We start from the raw sequence: 6002 nt of genomic DNA on the forward strand, positions 1-6002 counted from the left end.
TGTTACATGAGCCTTTCTTGCATAGCCTCTTATCACTGTTATTGCCCTACAGCTGCTGGTAAACCTGAATCAACTGCCAAAGGCAGGAAACGTTGGCAAAGCATGTGAAAACCTTATTTTCCACTTAAAATATGAACATTAACATTTTAAATAGAGACATTATTATTCAGATTGTTCAAAATATAAAGAAGCCCCTGGCAAATCATAAAACATCTGTTTGTTTGCATTTTTCTGTATATTCTGCAGCAATAATAAATAATAAATGCACAGAAAAAAGCTTTATGTGTATAAAAACATGCATAATTTCCCATCCCTGTTAATCTTTGACCTTAACTATAGGAAAAAGTTTTGTTTTTTAATTACGTTAGTAACTTTTGTTTCTATACAACAATCAAATTATCATATCTTACAGCCCTAACAGCTCACCTCTTCTATTTGTACTAAAATTAATAATCCCATATTGAAGAACTTCAGCATGAAACTTGATTAGGACACATTTCATCATTGCTGCAGCGTGTGACCCAGTAAGACACAAAAAAATTGAGCATTTGGTGCAAATTATTATAATTTAAGCACGACTGCTTTGGGGAATATTTGGAGTCCTTTGAAGAGCTTCTGCTTTTAAACAAGCTATTCATTTAAGTTACTGTAGAAATGTTTTACAAAATAAAAAATATAAAAAGATCTCTACTGTCAGCTTAAGTCCATCACATATTTAGTATAAAATGTCTACATAATGAAAGAAGACGGAGAAACGTGTGTGTATGTTTTATCTCTATATACAGTCGTGGTTTTACTGTGAAAATGGGTTAGTAAGGTTGAAAGACTTTTGTAGCAAAACATGGTTTTGATTCGCCTTTGGGAGTAATTCTACAAGAAGTTCAGAAGCATTTGTCTTCAAGTCCTCGACTAGCTTTCTGAAAACATTTTCAAATCTTTTTCCAACATCCTCCTGCTTTTATGGCATTAATTATTTGCTTTTTCAGGACACACGGCAGCTGCTTATAAAGAGCCTATGGCTGCCTAACTATTAGGATGTTTGAGGAGATTTTAAAGCTTTAAAAGGGCTGAAAAATGTAGAAGTTATTTTGTTTGAGTTAGGCTTTACAATACATGAGTGTCACAAAAACCTTTTGTATAAAATAGTATTTTATTCATGTTAGTTTGATTTATTCTATTTGTCTTTCATCTGGCTTTCTACTGTATCTTCCTGCTCTAGTGCTGCTGATGTGCAGTTAAATGTAGAAAAACTTTGTCTTTTTTCACTTTAAAAGGTAAATATTCAACTTTTTTTTCACTTTATGCACCTCTTGTTTAAATTTACACAAACATGATTTATAAAGTGAATGGCCTAAATGCTTATCACCCACTGCATTTCATGCCAGAGTATGAAAGACGGGACAAAGTTAAATCTGTTCTGGTAAAAATTGCGTCATGCACAATCTCCTGAGGTGTTGGCTCTCATTACTTCCACATCAAATTATAACTTGATATGTGTAATATGGCAGCCATCTTAAATCAGATTGACTCCAAAATGTATTCAGCTGTAGTTGTACATCTAATGATTACTTTCTGAGAGTTTCATTGAATTCTGTCCAGCAGTTCAACGGATGTTTGATAACACACACAGCCCAAAATGGTCCTTTCACCATAAAGTATTTTAAGCTCGTTTTTTTTTTTTACAAATTTTTTTCGTACTTCACACACTGCAAGCTGTCCCATGCTTATTTACTGTATCTGGGGTGCCATTTGTAAAGTTACACAGTCAAAAATTAACAGCAATATTTTGGCTTTCATAAGAAAATAGTTTTGTTTTTTCAGTCATATTTTCACTATGTCATTCATACATTTACAAATGTCATAGTTCCAAACTAAATATTTAATTTAAAAGCTAAATATTTATTTTACAAATGTAATACTTAACTTGCAAGTTAAATAGTTAGCAAGCTATAAATATTTAATTTACAAATGTAATACTTAACTTGCAAGTTAATTAGCAAGCTAAATATTTAGCTTACAAACTAAATGTTTATGTCCTATAAATGTTTAACTTATAAATTTTTAACTTGCAAGTGTAAATTAAATATTTATTTTCCAAGCTAAATATTTATTTTCAAAACTAAATATTTATTAATTTCCAAATTAAATAATTATTGTCCAAGCTAAATATTTATTTTCCAAACTAAACATGTAATTTCTATGCTAAACATTTAATTAATAAACTAAATATTTAATATGCTAACTAAATATTTAGCTCGGACCTAAATATTTATTTTCCAAGTAAACCATTTAATTTCCAAAATAAATATTTAACTTGCTAACTAAATTTTTAACTTGGCCTAAATATTTATTTTCCAAACTAAACATTTAATTTATAAAATAAATATTCAATTTGCTAATTGTTAAATATTTAGTTTGTAAATTAAACATTTAGCTTGTGCATAAATATTTAGCTTGTAAACTAAATACTTAATATGTAAACTAAATATTTAGCTTGCTAACTAAATATTTAACTTGTAAGTTAAATATTTAACTTGTAAGTTAAATATTTAGTTAGCAAGCTAAATATTTAGCTTGTAAATTAAATATTTAGTTTGGAACTATGACATTTAAAAATGTATGAATAACATGGTGAAAATATAATTTAGAAAAAAAAAGCTGTTTTTTCCTTATGAAAAGCTAAATAAACCAAAATATTGCTGTTAATTTTTGACTGTGTAACTTTACAAACGGTACCCCATAGTTGTTCCATGCTACATTTTCAGTTTTATACTAAATTTGAGGGTCACATGTTTGAAAAATGTACTTATACAACAGGAGTTCAGTGTCATTAGAGAGGAAATTTAACATTTAACAGCATTTTTTTATAAAGAGCTGCACTTACTGCAGTCTCATACATTAGCTGACTTTTATTTCCATATCTGTCACACAGATTGTTGCCCTGTTAGCTGCTGAAAATCATCATCTGAAAAGTTTTCAGGGTGAAATATCTCCTGCAGCTTTCCAGGGAAAGATCCAATCACTTCTATTTTTAACAGCTAATCTGGCAGATTGCCTTTATAACCTTCTCTGCAACACTTTCTGTCAGCCGCAATCCCACAAGACCCTAAAATAAACAGTCTCACTGCTTGTTTCAGATTTCACCCCATTTCCTCCATAGTGTTAATATCCCATATTTTAATCTTCCCCAGACTATTTTTTGCTGGTACTTCTTAAAGCGCCCACCTACCAATGACAGTAAATCCTCTGGCTTATTTCTGCGTATTTGATTTAGTTAAGGTAACTCAGGGTGTAAGAGGAAAAAATAACTCATTGCTTTTTCGTAAATCTGTCACACTCTCCTCTTTCGCAGTCCCCCACAGACATCTGCACGGTCTGGCAGTCAATTACATCCCCTCACCTTCAAAAGGAGCCCGGCTCCTTCACTGCACGGGAGGCAGCAGAGCGCCGTATCAGGATCTGATCTTTATCCTTTTCTCGGCGGCATGAAGGGTGGAGCTGTCAACTCTGGATGGCTGTTAACAAGGCGGGAGGGTGAGGAGACAATTGTGATGCACTTGAGGAACAAAATGATGCTTGAATAAGGCAGATCAAGAAAACTCATCAAGGTGAGAAACCAAACAAACCTTATCTTACAGATGAGCAGGGTAAAAATGAAAACATTTTAGGTGATATGTTTCATCTGCAATGACTTTCTAAAAATTGGATAACAGGTTCTGTTTTTTTGCTGGTTTGTTGAACATTTGTCATCAACTTGGCAGCAATCAGACCAGAAAATCAGATTTAGAGCTTGTCAGTGGTCCATCATTCTTTCAGTTTCTTCTGCAGGGTCTTTCATCAAACACCTGTCTGACCTTGCTACCTGCTCATATCAGTACACAAGTTCAGCTAGTCTTGACAAACGGGTGGATCCAGGAGTGGGGCCAGCGGGACAGGGGCCCCTCACTGCTGACAGCTGACTGGCCACCCCTATATTCCTGTTCAGTCACTGACGGCTTGACTCTTCAAAGGCCCATCTGTTTGCTCTATGTTTTTTTTTTTTTTACATCAAAAACCACGTGACGTACATTTTACCATCCAGAAATGGTCTGTAAGGATTTGACAGGTCTCTCAAAGTGCACACCAGGATTATGGGACCTCATCAAGTGTCTGTACTGACATGCTATGGGGTGCCGTTTGTAAAGTTACACAGTCAAACATCAACAGCAATATTTTGGTTTATTTAGCCTTTAATAAGGAAAAAAACGTTTGTTTTTTCAAAGTCATACTTTCATCACATTATTCATGCATTTATAAATGTCATAGTTCCCAACTAAATGTTTAATTTACAAACTAAATACTTAACTTGCAAGTTAAATGTTTAGCTAGTAAACTAAATATTTAGCTATAAATTAAATATTTATTTTCAAAAGTACATATTTAATTTCCAAACTAAATAATTAATTTCTAATCTAAACATTTAACTCCTAAACTAAATATTTAATTTGCTAACTAAATATTTAACTCGGACCTAAATATATATTTTACAAACTAAACATTTAATTTCCATAATATATATTTAATTTGCTAACTGGGGAGTGGTGGCGCAGAGGTTGGAGAAGGTGGGCCTGTGATCAGAAGATCGACGGTTCAAGCCCCGGTATTGACAACATCAAAAATGTGTGTGGGGTACGTGAAGCACCCACACCTGCCCCCACCCTCATTCGCCCCACTCTGGGCCCTTGAGCAAGGCCCTTAACCCCCACCATCTGCTCCTCCGGGTGTCCTAGATAGCAGCTCTCTGCTCCACACAGAGGGATGTGGTAGCTCGGTGGTCTGTGGTTGCGTCAGGAAGGGCATCCGGCGTAAAAAAAACTGCCACATCTTAGTGCGACTTAGTTCGCTGTGGCGACCCCTATCGCAGGGAGCAGCCAAAAGAAGAAGCAGATATTTAATTTGCTAACTAAATATTTACCTCTGACCTAAATGTTTAGTTAGCAAATTAAATATTTAGTTTAGGAATTCAATGTTTAGCTTAGAAATGAATTATTTAGTTTGGAAATAAAATATTTAGTGTTGAAAATAAATATTTAATTTATAACTAAATATGAAGTTTACAAACTAAACAGTTAAATTGCAAGTTAAGCATTTAGTTTGTAAACTAAATATTTACATTGTAAATTAAATATTTAGTTTAGGAATTAAATGTTTAGATTAGAAATGAATTATTTAGTTTGGAAATAAAATATTTAGTTTTGAAAATAAATATTAAATTTACAACTAAATATTTAGTTTACGAACTAAACATTTAACTTGCAAGTTAAGTATTTAGTTTGTAAACTTAATATTTAGGTTGTAAATTAAATATTTAGTTGGTAACTATGACTTTTATAAATGTATGAATAACATGGTGAAAATATGACTTTGAAAAAAAAATTTTTTTCCTTATGAAATGCTAAATAAACTAAAATATTGCTGTTAATTTTTGACTGTGTAACTTTACAAACGGCACCCCATACAATGCATGTGCACAAGTAACACATTTAAAGGGTAGTGCTAAAGCAAAACACCAAAGTCCATGAGTCAAAAGAAAAAAAAATTGTTAGTAACTTGATTTGAAGAAATGTGTGAGGAAAAGACTGTTCTCCATAAATGAATAATCAACGAGTCAGGAACAAGAGGAACACAAAATCTGCACTGCAGCTGTGGTGAGAAATCATTTCTTTTCTTCCAAAAATCAAGTTAAGAAACCAGCATGATTGGAGCTGGAGTGTGACAGTGTAAACCAGTCAACCTATGTGAAGCAGCTGATCCAAAAATAGTCAAAAACTGAAAATTTACCACAGACAGTTCTTTAATTTCTTACAAATGATATTTCTTAAAACTATATTGGTGTATATATTTTATATGAAAAAAAGAGTCGGGGGATGATAAAGTGATTTAGCCATAAATGCAGCTGTTAATAAAAAGTGACGAGCAAGAGGCTGCAAGGAAAACGCAGCCAGCAGTGCTCCAAACTCCGT

The sequence above is a fragment of the Nematolebias whitei genome, chromosome 20, assembly GCF_014905685.2.
Source record: "Nematolebias whitei isolate Nwh7 chromosome 20, NemWhi1, whole genome shotgun sequence".
Lineage (NCBI taxonomy): Eukaryota > Metazoa > Chordata > Actinopteri > Cyprinodontiformes > Rivulidae > Nematolebias > Nematolebias whitei.